Source organism: Balaenoptera borealis, assembly GCF_965194805.1.
Source record: "Balaenoptera borealis genome assembly, chromosome: 8".
NCBI lineage: Eukaryota > Metazoa > Chordata > Mammalia > Artiodactyla > Balaenopteridae > Balaenoptera > Balaenoptera borealis.
Genome location: NC_138865.1, coordinates 42,625,711 through 42,643,471, shown reverse-complemented (window position 1 = coordinate 42,643,471; position 17,761 = coordinate 42,625,711). Strand labels below are relative to the sequence as shown.

Below are 17,761 nucleotides of genomic sequence, written 5' to 3'. Positions count from 1 at the left end.
AGGGAACAAGTCACAATACCTTTTCCCAAGTCTCATGCCCTGATCTTTTTATTCTGACTGCAACGGTTTTTCACTAATAGATAGATATCACATTTAAAGCAAATATTTAAAACATGGATTTAAACAGAAGATATTTTGCCACTGTTAGGAGGATCCACATTATGAATCTTCTCAGGGCAAGTTTTCTTCCCCTCCTGCCAATCCAGTATCATGTCTCCTTCCCCATCCTCAAAAAAATCAATTTTCAGAAATAAATTTAGGTGTAAATCAAAGTATGCCTGTAGCTTGTCATTTCAACCAATAAAGTAACAAGCATTTGTTAAATGTTTCCTATGTTCTAAGTGTTTGGAGGCACAAAAGAAGCACAGGAATCTCTCTGGATCCATTTAAAACCTATTTTGTCACACTGAAAATGTCTCAAAGGTGCCAAAGGAAAAAGAGAGACAGAACTTCAGGAATGTTTTCCTTTGTGAGCCTTTGAAGCTCATGTTTAATACTACAGAAGAGTTTTTGAAACCTAGATTCTTAAAGGGAGAAAAAACAGATTGGCCTGAGGTTTGAAAGAGAGGTTGTAACAGCCACTATGGGGCATTCTTCAGGGAAAACAGTGCTCCCGGTGTTTATGAGTTATTCATGAGAAAGGCAGCATCTAGCTGGCTGCCACCGTGGGTGTTCAGGCAAAACTTTCATCCTGGCTGGAAGGCAAGAGCTATAAAGCCAAGTGAGGGCTGCCATGTGTTTCTAGAGGGCAGTTCTAAATCGCAAGAACGTAGAGAAACAGACAGAGGACAGCAGACATCAGAGATAGAGAAGGCTTTGTTGTCTTGTCCACAGAAGAAAATGACATATGTCAGAGGCAGAGCTACTCAAGGCCTCATTAGTGGAGGTAGGAGGCCAGGGGAGCCCTCATTTTGAGAAGATAATCACAGGAATCGTCTTCTCTACTATAATTTTTAAATCCAAAGGTCAGAATGATACCACCTCAAGGCTCTGACACAAATAAAACATTCAGAGTTAGTTCGAGACCCAAGAGTATTAAGTAGATGAGGTTTAAAGGTAAGTGACGCACTGAAATAGAACACAGGCATCCCTTGCTTTGCACAGTCCCAAGATGTACAAATTTCAGTTACTATGGTTTAGTTAAATAACACCAGTTGTTCAATAAAACAATTCAAATTTCAGTTACCACCATATATTAACCTGAGTAATCACATAAGATACAAACTTTGCTGCTAACCTTCAGTCCACAAATCATGACATAAGTAACAGATGGGCATCACGATCAGTGACTGCTCACATCACTTCTTTCCAAGGCCGTCAGCAATTGGCCACTGCGCATTTGTTATTTCTTTCACAGAGAGTAAAGAGTACAGTTGTGTTAGCTCCTTGTCTCCCGGAGATAAACTCATGAAATATTTTACAAAAAACATTAAAGTGCAGCAAAGAAACAAAAAGTGGTAACACTGGAAGTGAAACTGGACGCAACTAGAGGATCTGAAAAATGGCAAAAGAAAAGTAAAGTAGGATGAGATCTAGGCTTTCATGAAACTATGGTCTAAACTGTGTTGACAAAATTCAATGAATATAAAAAACAAGGTAAAGTTGCTTCCAAATATTTTAGTTTAAATTGTAGCAGCAACAGAAAACCAATTACGGCTGAAATGGAGCACTTACTTCTACTATGGATTGAAGGCTGCAATAAAAAAATAATCTAAATCAGGTCAGCTAGCATTCAGACCAAAGCGTTAAAGTTAGCTGCCATATTGAAAGAAAACATTAATTACAGGGAGACCAAAAAAGAACCTTTTACTGCCAGTAAAAGGTTCCATCATTTCAGATGTTGGCATGAATTGATTAATGTTAAGCTATCTGATGAAGTGGTTAGCACAAATAAGGATGCTGCTGTGAAATTTGAACCCAGGTTGTAAGGATTAGTTAAAGCAGGTAGTTATGATGCTCTTCAATATGAAAGTGACTGTGACAAAAGCATGAAGATGTCCCAGAGGAAGTGACACTGGTAAAGAAAAACTCAGGTTAAGAGAACTCTCAGATATTTCATGACATTGAAAGTGCAAAGGATAAAGTGTTGAAAGCTGATTCAGGCTTAGAAAGGATTACAACAATTTGCCAAGGCATAAAGAACCGACACATGCTACAACATGGATGAAACTTGAAATAAGTGAAAGAAGCCAGTCACAGAAGACTACTCAATACATAATATATAATTCCATTAACATGAACTCTCCAGAATAGGTAACTCTATAAGTACACAAAGTAGATTAATGTTTGCTTAGGGATGGGGGGAAGGTGGAATGGGAGGGTGATAGCTACAGGTTATGGGGTTTTAGCCATCTGTTTAAAGATATCAGAGAGCTGTCAAAATAACCAGGATTTGAAGGGCCAAGATTCCAAAGAAAAGGGAAGCTCGCTAAAGTGAGTCCAATATTCTGTTTACCTCTTTTTTTCCTCAGGGAAATGATGGTTCTTAGGGTGGTAGAGGCTGTAGGGGGTGAGGGTGGGAGGGCAGGAGGGAGGGTGAGAGTGGTGAGAAGCCAGGCAGAGAATGGACGCTAGAGGCAGAGATGCCAGTAATCTCACGGACTTGGGGAGGGAAAATAAAATCGGGGCCTGCCAACACAGCCAGGACTTAAATTGCCAAGATTCCTGAAGAAGGGAGGCCTAGGGAAGACAGCCTCGCCTTCACTGATTTCCCCTCAAGGCTAATAAAACTGGCCATCCTTTTAAGCAAGACCAAACAAGAAAAAAGAGGAAAGGTACAGCTTACCAATAACAGAAATAAAAATGGAAACCTCACTACAGAGTTTGCAAACATCAGAGATGCCAATGGAATTATAGAACAACTTTAGGCCAATAAATTTGACGGTTTAGATAAAATGGACAAACTCTTAGAAAAATAAAACTTATCAAAACTGATATAGGAAAAAACATAAAATCTGAATAATGCTTTAACCATTAAAGAAACAATCTATCATTTTAAAATCTTTCCACAGAGGAATCTCCATATCTAGTTGGTTTCACTGATGAATTCTTCCATTTAAGGAAGAAGAAACAGCAATACTAAGAAAACCTCTCTCAGAGAAGACAATCTACAAATTAATGAATTTATCAAATTTACCAGTAAACAAGGTTAATATATAACAAAAATAAAATACCAAAAATAAACCATAAGAAAATGAGATTTGAAAAATGATATAATAGTAACTCTCATCTCCCCCCTCCCCAATATAGCTCAGATTTAATTTCTTTAAATAATTATCTGATGATAAATTTAACACCTTGGAGGAAGTCATAAAGTCTATATTTAAATAACTGGACTCCTGTTTATCCAACATACATGAATACATGCATGTCTTCCTTTTAGACAGGCCTTCAAGGAAACCCAACATTCCAGGTGCCACAATAGTTCCAGGTATATCTGCCTGAGTTCTGGGAGAGAAGAAAGGAAGCTAAATCATACAGCTGGTACAATCCACAAGCTCACCTTCAGTTTATTTTCAAGGAGAACCCTTGTTTCCAAGGGACACTGATTCTGTAAGGAGACTTTCTTGGGCCTGGTTGGAGAACCTCTAAGAAATGTAGACAAAAGGGTAAGGGCCAGAGGTCAAGAAGCCTGGCTGGTGAGCCTCTGAATTTGATGGAGAGCCTGCTCTCAAGACTGTTAACCCTCCCCTCCCACCACTGCATCAGTGATTGTTTGGAAAAATGATTATAACAAGTATAACAAAGGGTTATTAATGCCCTTAATAGGTAATGAACATACAAATATCAATCCAAAAGTCCTCTAAGACCCAAAATACAAGTGGGCAACAATCCTGAACAGAGTTTACAGAAAAAAATATTAATACAAATGTTCAATAACCATCTGAAAAGTGTTTACCTGAGGTAGAAATCAAAATTAAAATTAAAATGAGTTATCTGTCTTGCCAAACATATTAGCAGAGATTTTTTTAAATAATAATTTTTACACACAAAAAGAGAGATGGGCACCCTCGTATCTACTGGTTGGTATGTTAATATGTCTTCAAAACTGTGGAAGCCTAACAGTAAAAAAGAAATCCAAACAAAGCTAATTCTAATCTAAATGCTATAAAGAAACAAATGCTGTGGGGATGGGGGTTGATATGTCCTAGCCCACCTCATGTCTAAGTAAGTTGAAATAGCTCTTACTTGAAATAAGTACTGCCCTCCAGCTATAGCAAATAGGAAGACTACTATCTTCCTTTATGCTGTTGACCTGGCTGTTCAATCATGAATCAAGGAATGACCTTAAAAGAGAGCAAATCTACTGGAAAACTATGTTAGAAAAAAGAGTTTGGTAGAACATATTTCAGCATTCAGATTGACAACGTACTCTCAGTATACCTCTCTACCACACACGCACACATACACACACACACACACACACACACACATTCACACTCACACATTCACTCATACTCACATATTACATGCACACATAGTTTCTGAAACTGTTTCTTCCCTTTATTTTCAAAACATACCTCCTCTCAATCCTCTAACTTCTTTTTTTTTGTGGGATCTTTGTTCCTCGACCAGGGATTAAACCCGGGCCACCGCAGTGAAAGCGCCCAGAGTCCTAACCACTGGACCACCTGGGGATTCCCTCAATCCTCTAACTTCTTTTCGGCCACTTTCCCCTCTCTGCCGGCTAGTTTTCCTCTGTCTGCCCCTTAAATACCCCCAAAGGTTCGTATCCTTGCCTTTCTTCTCTTTAAGGTTTACACCTTCTTGCTGAGTGGTCTCAGATTCTACTATTGCTTCAAGAACTATCTCTATCCCAACAACTTCCAAATCCATATCTCCAAACCTGCATAAACTTTCCTCACAAACTACTAGATCTATAGTTCTTGTATTGCCTTCAAATATACACATCTAAAATGGAATTTTCCTTTCTTATTCCACCTCGCCTACTTTTTATCCTATATTTATTCATTCATTCATTGATCCAACAAATAGTTACCAAGTGTCAGTGATTATTGACCACTCATTTTTCCAAGCTAGACACTTGAGAATCAACCTTCATTATTCTCAGCCCTTCTCCTGCTCAGGTCAACCATGTATTCTAACTCAGATAGGTCTCTTAGATTTAGCCCTTTTCTTCATCTCCACCAACACTTTAGCCCCAGTCCTCCTCATCTCTTACCAGGATGCCTGCAGCAACCTCCTATATGTTTTCCCTGCTGGTGAAGTCGGTCCATTTTCCACACAGTTGGCAGAATTATATTCCTAAAAAAAAAAAAAAAATCAGGTCATGCCACTCCCTGTTCTTAAAAGCCTTCATAGCCCATAGCAATGGGGTCTGTGGACTAGATGCATTGGAATCAGCTGGGGAGCTCATTAAGCTGTTGCTTTCTGAGCTCCAGAGTGACTGCATCCATCTCCTTGGAGAGGAGGCCTAAGGATCCCCATTTTTAACGAGCTCCCCAGGTGATTCTTGTGCCCGCTAAAGGTGGAGACAAGTTCCTTAGGCAGCAATACAAGGTCCTCCACCCTCTGGGCCCAGCTGATCTGAGTTCCTTCCTCTCTATACTGTGCACCCTACACATCAGTCACACTGAAATTGTTGCTCTTGCCTAGACACTTCAGGCTCTCCCAGACGTCCACGCCTTTCTCTATATGCCACTCTTCTGCCTCCTTCACCTAGCAAAGCCTGGTTTATCTTTCTCTGTGAATCCTTCCCTGGCCACCACTCTCTGTTCCATCAGAATTGTCTCTTCCTCATTTGTTCTTCCTAGCCTTTTCCTCACACCTTCATCATGGCCAGGCACTAGCCCTGCTGAATCATGATTTATCTGTTTATGTGGTGGTCTCCCAAATAGCCTATGACCTAATGGTATTATCTGGCAAATTTAAAAATCTTTATAAATGCCTAATGGACTGATTGATTAATTAATTAACTTCATGCACTAGGTCCATTAGTTTATTTTGCCTGGTATTCATTATGTCAGGCTCACGGGATTCAGCTCTGCCTACAATCTACGGTACTATTAGAAAAAAACTAAAGTTTTTTCGTGATCGGGAAAAACCACCATTACCATGTAAACCAGGCATGCCTCTGGAATTTAAAGGTTCTAACCCTATAACAAGTTAGATCACCAGAAAACTCCCTATTTTAGCCACCCACATTCCTCATAGAATTATAATTTGATGTAATGCTCTACTGTCACTGTGATGGTTAATTTTCTGGGTCAACTTGACTGGGCCTTGGGGGTGCCCAGACATTTGGACAAACATTATTCTGGGCGTGTCTGTGAGGGTGTTTCTGGATGAGATTAACGTTTGAATTGGAAGACTGAGTAAAGCAGATTGCCCTCCTCAATGTGGGTGGGTCTCATCCAATCAACTGAAGAACTTAGCACAAGAAGGCTGAGTAAGAGGGAATTCCTCCTGCCTGAGTATTTAAGTTGGGACACTTGCCTTTTCCTGCCTTCGGACTCAGACTGAAACACCAGCTCTTCTTGGGTCTAGAGCCTGCCTGCTTTCAGACTGGAATTTACACCATCAGCTTTCTTGATTCTCAGGCCTTTGTACTCAGGCTGAAACTACATGTTGGCTTTCCTGGGTCTCCAGCTTGCCACATGCAGATCTTGAGACCTCTCAGCCTCCATAATCACATGAACAAATTCCTTATACTAAATGTTTGTTTGTTTATATACACATCCTATTGGTTCTGTTTTTCTGAAGAACCCTAATACAGTCACCAAGTGGCCATTTTGAAAAATGTTTCTATATTCTCCCCCATTGAAAACCTTGTCTATTATGTTAAGTGCTCCACTGAAACGGTTAAACACAACGTGAGTGTGCTGCTGATGCCCAAATGTATATCACTTCCCTGAGCTCCACACTCATGTATCCCACTGTCCACGTCACATCTCAACTGAGTTGTCTCATAAATAACTCAAATTGAACATGTCCAAAACAGAACTCCTATTTTTGCTCCCCAATCCAGCTTATGCCCAGTCTTCATTATCTCAAAAGATGGACCCTCATTGATCCATTTGCTCAGGCCAAAAACTTAAAGCAATCTCAATCCTCTCTTTCTCTCATTTCCTTCGTGCAGCTCATCAGCAAGTCTTGTTGATTCTACTTGAATCTGAACACTTAATACCACTTCCACCAGCTTCCTCCTGGACCAGCCACCATCATCCCTCACCCAGACTTTTCCCACAGCCTCCCAACTGGTCTCTGCTTCCACTCTTGCCTCCTGCAATGTTCTATTCTCCATATAGTAGCCAGTGGGAACTAGAATTAGACACTTTAAAAGATGACATAACTCCCTGCTCAAAACTTCCCAACAGTTCCCCAATCACACTTGAGGAAAAAATCCAAATCTCTACGAAGCCATACATGGCTACTTTCTCTAGCTTCATCTCCTACCAGTCCCCTGCCACTTGCCCCACCACTGCTATTTCCCCCACCCCACTATGTGCAAGTCTTCTCCAGTATCACTGGTCGTTTCTCAAATATATCAAGTTTTTTCCTACCTGTGGGCCTTGGAGCCTGCTGTTCCCTCTCCTGAAATGTTCTTTGCAGAGCTCACTCCCTCTCCTCATTCAGGTATCTGTTCGGATGTCACCTCCTCAGACGGACCTTTCTTCCCCTGCCTTCCTAGCATGATCTACCACATTAATTCACTTTATTTGCCTTCGGAGCATTCACCCACTACCTGATGGTACTTTACTAACTTGTTTGTTGACTCTCCCTCTTCAATAAACTATAAACCTCATAAGGTCAGAGAATTTGTTTTTCTTGTATATCTTCATATCCATGATGTCTGGAACGCATATGTACACAATAAATACATAAATAAATGGGTGGATTCTTCTTAGTATGTAGTACCAAAAAACATTCAGTATTTGCAAACTGATATGTATCCTCTTATGAAACACAGAGATCATATAATTCATCATGTTTCCCTTTTTCTTAACTTCCAGGAAGCCCAATTCTTAACTTTGTACTCAAGCCCAACAACTTACCTTAAATTGGGTTTCCTTTTTAATTATCTCTCCATTACATGAATCTTGATCTTTTATCATTATTGCAACATTTTATAGAGCTATCTTTTATTATAAACCATCTCGATTCCTTTGTGTAGGCAGACTATAAAAATCAATACATACTTGTCCTCTGTTGTTTTTTTGATTCATGTGTGTTAATACTATCTCTCTAACATGACTAAGTTTCTTGAAAGCCGACCTATATATAACTGCCCTTCATATGCCCTCAAGCACATATCAAGGGGTAGAACTTATATTTGCTCAATAACATTCTTTTTTTTTTCCTTTTAGGTCCCAAGACTCTTTTTTTTTTTATTATTTTTATTGGAGTATAGTTGATTTGTGTACAGCAAAGTGAATCTGTTTCAATAACATTCATAATGTACTGACTTCTTCACTCATTGATTGATCAACAGCACAACCACACTTTGGTTACAAGTGAATAAGCTAGGGTCTAGAGAAAATTGTCATTTCCCTTTCAGAAAGTGGACAAAAATTTGTTAGAAGTGAGAGAGCAGGAGTTATGTTATGTAAAAGAGAACTTGATTTGGTAAGCTGGACTGGGAGGACATCACAGGCGCAGCTAAGCCTGACACAAAGTTTAGTGGCAGAAAACCTAGAAGAGGTGAAAGGTTCTCCAAGAAAATGCCCTGGTAAACCTGGTGGAGGGGAAGTGAAATAAGGGAAGGAAAGAAATTTGAGGATGCCTAGAGGTGGGCCTTGAAGAAAGGTGAAGGTATTGATCCAAATCTTGCTGGAGAAATAATGAAGACCCCTTGGCAGAGTGGATGGGGTTGAGGGGAGGTGGGATAAATTTGGGATTAAAGGGATGGGAACAGTGAAGGCTTTGTCATTAGCACTGCTTGAGAACTACCTGGAGGTGGGAACCCTAGAGACATCCCTGTGGGATGTCTGATATCTAGACTGAGGTTAGAGAGACAAGACAGGAAAAAGAGAGAGAGGGAGATGTAAAGTTCTGATAGAAATCTGGCAGGACTGCCCCTTCACCATTAATTCTTGACGTTCAGCAAAAAGCCCAGCACTAAACATGAAGGCCAGCAGGCAGGAGTAGATGCTGGCATGGTGGATGCAGCAACTGTCCCCACTGGCATCTTTCCAGCCCCTGGGCACTCCACATCTTCACAAAACTCTTTGGGAGCAGCTGCAGTGCTAGACAAGGTTTTAAGTTTCTAGGTATTTCCCCACCCCCCAACATGCCTCCAGAATCTACAACTTGCATTCCTCACACCAGGAGAGGGCCCAAGACCCTCCCCATTAAATAGGATGGAAAAACAAAAATGAAAAGCAGACACCCCACATCCACAGCCTCTGTTTCAGCATCCAGAGCCTTCTACTGGATACTCTGCTCAAACTTTAATGTCTACATCGAGGCCCAGAAATAGCAGGGACAAAATGTGAAGTTTCATCTGAAAATTGTGCCAAATAACTGCATGTTAGTCAGAGTAACTTATATAATATGCTAGAGTTTTGTGGGGGTTTTAATGCTCTCAAAATACAGTTATCCGATGCTGAGACACTTACCTATTCCAGAGCAGGAAACAGATGGCAGCTAGTTTCAACATGTGAGGGAGAGCACTTTTGCTCAGGGGACTTTTTGCCCTAACATTGGACCAGACCTAGAACCACTGGCATATTCAAAATCCCTTGTGAGCATTCATTAAATGATGCATTATTAACCCCACCAAGAAATCAGGCTACCCTGATGCAAAAGCTGAGAAGTCACTCATAAATCTAATTGGTATATACAGGCCAAATGGAATAAATTCACAATAAATCTTAGGAGAAATGGTCCACTAGCAGCTTCCACTCCCCCCATATCTATAGCGGCACAGCCAGACCCATACAAGATCCACTCCATCATCAACGCGTGTGTTCACTGAACACTTACTATCTTCCAAGCACTATGTTTACATCATCATCTCATGTAAGCCTTCCAAGAACCCTGCAAGGTAAGTACCACTATCACCCCATTTCACAGAGGAGGAAATCATCAAGATTAAGCCCTCACCCAGTTGGTGGAGCTGGCATTTGGACCCATGTGTTCTCACTCAAGAGCTCCCATTCTTAGCATGTAAAGCTACACTGTCTCCCAGGTGATGGCACAGGGTCAATACAGAGAGATGCCAAAATGAGGTACATTGTCCCTCACAACTGCCTCTAAAGAGAAAGAAACGGTTGCAACTGAACAGGGGACATGGAGTTCACGTCAGACGCAGAGGAGATGGGACCTCTTAAAGTTCTGAGTACAATAACTCTGAATACAAGTGGCTTTGTTTGTTAAATTAAACTACAGTATCAGCTGATAAAGTATTGCATCAATCGTTTTCACTTAAAGCAGTTTATAACATTTGAAGTTTCCTCCTAAAAAACAAATATTTGGGCTTAAGAAAACACCTTCCAAATGATTTCTGGGGAAATGAAACATTTGAAAAGACTTTACCAATTGATCTCAATGCAGAGATACTTTTAAAAACAAAAACTCTAAGCCCTGGGTCTCAGCTCCCTGCAGAACACACAAACACACACACACACACCATATTCATCACACACACCTACTACACAAACAATGCACTTACACCACAAGGAAACATATACACACACCACATGACACACACACTTATCACCAAAAAATACACCATAAATACACACACATACACCACACACATATATATAATACATATATACCCAACACACAAACCACACATCCACCACATATATACACATACACTGCAAGACACCCATGCCACAGAAATCACACACACACACTCCACACACTAGCAGTAAAGTGGCATGTGCTACTTGTGTTTGTGATCCCCTTTTTGCATCCATTTATGGTGTAACTGCACCTTTCATTTTCAATTTGAAGTGTACAGCTCTGTAGGGACAATTGTTTTAAATTTGAGAATGCCTGAATTAAATAACAATTTTAATTAATTTTATAGTCAAAAATGCAGTTCAGGGACTTCCCTGGCGGTCCAGTGGTTAAGACTCCATGCTTCCACTGCAGGGGGCACGGGTTCGATCCCTGGTCTGGGAACTAAGATCCCGCATGCCACGCATTGCAACCGGGAAAAAAAATGCAGTTTACACTAGCAGAAAAAAAAGTATGGGGCTTCAAAACTTATGCTCTTAAGCCTACTGAGTCACTGTAATTTTAAAATTTTGAATCTGCCATTAGTGGGAGAAAGGAAATCTATTTTGTAATCTGGCACATTCTTATGATGAGTCTCTTACTGTGACTCATGCCATAGGTGCCCTGTGCAAATGTAAAAGAAAATAACCAGATTAATATGTGAGAAGAATGTCAATGATGGGAGAGAGGCTGTTGGGGTGAATCAAGCCTTTCCCACCCTTCACTGACTTGGAGCTCCTCAGAGTGCCCACATCAGGCTAAAATAATCTCACAGAGTTGAGAAGAACTTCATAGCACACCAGCAGAACAAAAGAGAGGATTTTTCAACTTACCCTGACCTACACTACTCCCTTTGTCCACTGAAGAACACTCTCTTAAACCTAACAGACTATCCTCTATTTCTTTTATTCTCCTAATTAAAAACCTTATGGCTAAACGCAAGTGGCCTCAACTGCCTTCAAGCATAGCCCTGGGGTGAGGGGTGGGTGTGCGAATGGTGGAGAGAGAAAAGAAGGAAGTCAAGCCATGTACACACTGTTATATTTAAAGTAGATAACCAACAAGGACCTACTGTATAGCACACGGAACTCTGCTCAGTATTCTGTAATAACTTAAATGAGAAAAGACTTTGAAAAAGAATAGATACCTATACATGTATAACTGAATCACTTTGCTGCACACCTGCAACTAACACACTTGTTAATCAACTATACTCCAGGTACTTCCCTGGTGGTCCAGTGGTAAAGAATCCACCTTCCAATGCAGGGGACACGGGTTCGATCCCTGGTCAGGGAACTAAGATCCCACAAGTCGCAGGGCAACTAAGCCCACAGGCCACAACTACTGAGCTAGCGTGCCTCAACTAGAGAGAGAAAACCCACACACCACAACTAGAGAGAAGGCCGCATGCCACAACGAGAGATCCCACATGCCTCAGTGAAGATCCCACGTGCTGCAACTAACACACACAGCACAGCCAAAAAATAAAATAAAATAAATAAATAAAATGTTTTTTTTAATTCTTAAAAAAAAAGCCTTTAAAAAAAAACCTATACTCCAATATAAAATAAAATTTAAAAAAAAGAAGAAGAAAGAAGTCAAGGAAGTTAATTAATGGGAGATGAGGCTGAGTGGGTTCCTCTGTGAGTGGGTTTCTCAGAGGAGGGGTGGGAGTGAAGGAGGTGGGAAGAGCACAGGGCTGAGGAAAGTGGGTGATGCACATAACTCAGAAGTGTGTGCCTAATTCTCAATGTAACATGTGCCAAATAAGCTTACACTAAATACATTTTGTACATTGACTTAATGAGTTTGGTTTACTTTGCAATTTGGGGTTATCTATGATCATGTAATTATCTCACCCTATTATTTATTGCATTGTGTTTAAGCTTCAGGTTTCAGGGGGCAAAACCACTGAGAACTTTTTTTTTTTTGGTCGCACCGAGCAGCATGTGGAATCTTAGTTCCCTACCAGGGATCGAACCATGCCCCATGCAGTGGAAGCACAGTCTTAAATAACTACTGTATCGCCAGGGAAGTCCCAGAGAACTTTTTCTTTAATTTACTATTGTAGAAGAAATGAGGAATACATTTTTATATAAACGTTGGTTACAATTCGCCTTTAAGGAAGGTCTTGGAAGTTTACTATGAATCATTACTACACTGAACAATTCATTATTTCTCTTCCTAAAAACCACTTTAAAATAATATAATTTATATAAACAATATAATTTATCTAAACAATAGTTCATAAGTGCCAGAGACAATAATTAAACAAAGGGTTTATTGTGTGCTACAGGAAAGGAATTAACAGGATTTTTTTAGGACTAAAAAAGTTCTTATCTTCTCCCTGGGTGTCAGGAGCTGGAGAATAGTTCAATCAAGGCAAATGCATCTCTCTTGGAGACTTTTCTTGAACCTTCAAAATCTAGCTAACAAGCACTTTACTGCTAAGTTGACTTCTGTTATTAAGTGGGAAAAACGTATTTCTGTTATCATAATTTTCTTTCTTTCTAAAGATTTATGTGTTTTTCTAACAACCCAGTTAACATAATTTGAAAATAACACATTTTCAAGGTACAGATAATTTCCATGCTCTGTAATCCATTACAGAGCATTAAACTTAGAGAACAATTTGCTTCATTTAACAAAATTCACATATCCCTGAATAGAAAAACAGAAAATGAGAAATCAAGCCTCTTACAAATATAGATATGTTTTAGGATGAAGACAGGGATATCCAATATTACAACTATTATTTAATATTGCCTTGAATATTTTGGCAAATAGGAGTGGGAAGAAGGAAATAAAAGCAACAAGTACAACTATCAGAAAGAAGAAAGAATTATCACATGATACTCTATCTAGAAACTCTGGGAAATCAATCAGAACTAATTAGAACTAATCAGACTATTCACTAAGGGGCTAGTTATGAAACAAATTACTAACTTTCCTTTATATTAGCAATAGACCAAAAATGTGATGAAAAATATAAATTGCACTCCAAGTGCAACAGGATCTCATTATACATAAAGAATAACCACTAGGAATACACTTAAGAAGAAATGTGGAGGATATAGATTGAAAGAAAATTACAAAACTATGCTGTAAGTCATAAAGGAAGATTTGAATCAAATTGTTTCCAGGGAAGTGCAAGAGCTGTAAGACCAAAGTCCACCCAGGCCCACTGAGACCCCATTCAAGACTAAAACCAGTGACTTAGTGATACCCAAACCTAGAAAACTAGGCTTCCTGCAGGATTCTAGTCATCAGTCATTGGACAATGGGGAAGACACTATGTCAAAGGCATCACCAGGTTCATCTGTCACCATGTTTTAGTGGTAATGAGATTTCACACACACAAAAATACAATCAACTGGAGTTGGACTATCTCCACGGATTGCCAGGTTTCCTGGGGTAGGACTGTGTTACTCTATATTAGCAAAAGCAATGCTTGCCACTGTAAAGAAAGATAAGCCCATTTTCTCAATAGCCAAACAAAATGAAAACTACTTTCTTGCTTATTTAGAAGTCCAATGAGCCTGGGATAAGGAAAAAGGAGAGAAGCCAGGTTGATGAAGGCCCTTGCCATCTTCAACACATGGCTTTTCGGGTTGCCCGGAACATCAAAGTCCCACCAGCAGATGGGAGAAAATGGAGACGAATATTGTTTATGAGCCAGCTCTGAATGAGGTGCCCTTCACTTCTGCTCACATTCCGTAACTACAACTCAGTCTCACGGCCAACCTAGCTGCAAGGGAGCCCAGGAAGGGGGCTCACACTACTTCCCTACCCCAACTAAAAGAATGGACAATTGCGTTTATTCAATAGGCAAAGAAAGAGCTGTCCAACTGTTGATATCTTCTTCATATAACTGGAGCTTCCCCTTTAAACATTTCATTTTTTAATTTTAAACATATTGATGCATAACAGTTTTTCTGTTTCAACAGAGGGGGCAATAATGAAACTTTTCCTATGGCTCAGGAGCTTGATGATGTATGTCAGCTCTCTTCCTGGGACTGTGGGCAGGAACTCTTGAGGAATTACTGATACTTTCCCTCTATACTAAAATGCTCTAAATCACTATCTTTTTTTTTTAAACCCTTGGGTCTTTTGAAATGTCTTTTCTGAATCCTTCCTCCAAACAGAATGGCACCTGTCACTTCTTGCTGCTGTCATCACACAGGTTTCTAGCAGTTCATTTCCCCTCTAATGTCCTACTTCTACTAAGGATTTACACTAAGGTAAAAAAATTGAGTGTGACGTAAAAGCAAAAAGTTGGCTCAGACTGAGGCCCACTCCTGAGTAAAGACTATGAATTTCTATCACCTGGACCTGCTAGCCTTGACTTTGGTTATCCAATATCTTTTTGAAATTTTTTCTTCCAAGTTTTTACGGCTTTCAGCAGTTACAAAAAACCAAGTATGTTGGTTTAGGATATGATCCTAGAAAAGAAAACAAAATTATGCCTCAAAGAGAATCACTTTACAAATAGTTCTAACTGTGAAGAAAATTAAATAATAAAAAACAACAAAACTAGAATAATAACTAACAAGGAAAGAGGTCTGCAATATATTGTGAGGTAGAAAAAAAAACCAAGCTGCAAAACAGCATTTATAGTGTAACCCCATTTTTGTAAAAAAAAAAAACAAAAGCATATTTTTGTACATGCATAGAAAAACCTTAAGGAATTGGGAGTCATTTTCTCTAAGGTGTAGGATTGCTGACAAATTTTAACTTACAATGCCATTTATTTATGTGTTTGACTATTTTATAAGAAGCAGATTTTTTGTAAGCATAAAAAACAGTAAAGATGTTAAAATAAAATTCACACTGTCTTCTCAGAGTATAAGCTCCTGGAAGACATGGATGACAGATGAGCACTCCTCTATATACTGCCTACTGCCACAAATAAGGGGATTCTTAATAAACACTAATATAAACACTGATCTTTATAGACTAAAAATACAAACTAGAGTCTTGAGCTCAGAGTCGATCTTATAGACCAGGCAAGTTCCAGGAAAGTGCTGATGACATTCCCCTTGGAATACTTCTGCCTGGAAACCTGCTGGAGACCATATTAAGCAGAGTTTCAAGAGCCCATCAAAGGAGCTTATGCTAACCAGAGCCACACTCTAACCTATACTAGAATCATGATGAAAATGTACTCAGCTGGGAAAAAAACTATGGATAACTATACTGTGTTATAAAGGTTTTCCAGAATCTACTTCACAAAACATTGATCATTTAGTGCGTGAAACCAACATGCACATAGTAGGCTTTTGCCTCTTGGTGTATACTGAGGGGATCCCACAAGACACCTTCTGCCCAGCATTTTCTCTCTACCCTCTTTTCTCTCCATACAGATTTTAAGTAGTGGGATTACTCTATAAGACATGCACAAGAATTAAGGCATGAACTCCAGAATACTCCAGTTTAAATGAAAATACATTTGCTAGGAAAGTAATGTATCAGTAAGCTATTGCCCCAAAAATGCTGCTTAACAGATTGACCCCGAACCAAGGGGCATGCACCAAGAAGCATTTATTCTCGTGTTCATAAATCTTCAGGTGTGATGGGACAGCTCAGCCGCATGCCGTGGGTGTGCGTGTTGGTTGGGGCAGCTATGCTCCACATGCCATGATTCTTCTGGGAATAGTTTTCATACTTAGCCAGTCTTAAAAGGAGGACATTAAGGAAATAGGACAGGAGGAAGGGGGGAAATGGGGTCTAAAAATATGTAGCACTCTGGACATTGCCTTTGAGGGAGGAAAGGCTGAGGGAGGTGCCACAGGAGAGGTTTCTGGAAGAGAACATAATAAAACAGAACACCCTCATGAATGAAATTCACTGATGAAAATTCAGAAATGAAGAAAAACAAGATAAGACAGCAGGAAGACATAGATACATGAGTGTAAAAGAAAATCACAGAGAAAGACAAGTTTTAAGAAATCTGTACATAGAAGTAAAACTGTTCAAGCACAATGTGTTTCTCCATTTGAAACTAGCATTACTTGTATGGCCATCCCTGATTCATAATCTGAAAGAGGTTGCAAACCGCTATGAGAATCTCTCTGCAAGAAACCTTTCTACAAGAAAAACAAGTGTGCGAGTGTGTGTGTATGTGTGTGTGTGTACAGGTTTTTTTTAATATAATTTTATTATTTTTTATACAACAGGTTCTCATTAGTTATCTATTTTATACATATTAGTGTATACATGTCAATCCCAATCTCCCAATTCAGCACACCAACACCACCACACCCCCGCTTACCACATCAGTGTCCATATGTTTGTTCTCTACATCTGTGTCTCTATTTCTCCCTTGCAAATGGGTTCATCTGTACCATTTTTCTAGATTCCACATACATGCGTTAATATACGATATTTGTTTTTCTCTTTCTGACTTACTTCACTCTGTATGACAGTCTCTAGGTCCATCCACGTCTCTACAAATGACCCAATTTCATTCCTTTTTATGACTAATATTCCATTGTATATATGTACCACAACTTCTTTATCCATTCGTCTGTTGATGGGCATTTAGGTTGCTTCCATGACCTGGCTATTGTAAATAGTGCTGCTATGAACATTGGGGTGCATGTGTCTTTTTGAATTATGGGTTTCTCTGGGTATATGCCTAGTAGTGGGATTGCTGGGTGATATGGTAATTCTATTTTTAGTTTTTTAAGGAACCTCCATATTGTTCTCCATATTGGCTGTATCAATTTACATTCCCACCAACAGTGCAAGAGGGTTCCCTTTTCTCCACACCCTCTAAAGCATTTGTTGTTTGTAGTTTTCTGATGATGCCCATTCTAACTGGTGTGAGTTTTGATTGTAGTTTTGATTTGCATTTCTCTAATAATTAGTGATGTTGAGCAGCTTTTCATGTGCCTCTTGGCCATCTGTATGTCTTCTTTGCAGAAATGTCTATTTAGGTCTTCTGCCCATTTTTTCATTGAGTTGCTTGTTTTTTTAATATTGAGCTGCATGAGCTGTTTATATATTTTGGAGATTAATCTTTTTTTAACATCTTTATTGGAGTATAACTGCTTTACAATGGTGTGTTAGT

The 17,761-nt window shown here is 39.5% G+C and overlaps 1 protein-coding gene across 1 annotated transcript in view; it reads right to left on the bottom strand.

Moving 5' to 3' along the window:
- Positions 1-5,267, bottom strand: part of LOC309633545 (uncharacterized protein) — a 226,224-nt gene extending 220,957 nt beyond the window's left edge. The window contains exon 1 of the mRNA XM_082402488.1: positions 5,183-5,267. The gene's annotated coding sequence lies outside the window, so the exon portion shown is untranslated. The remainder of the gene's footprint in view (positions 1-5,182) is intronic.
- Positions 5,268-17,761: the final 12,494 nt, after the last annotated feature.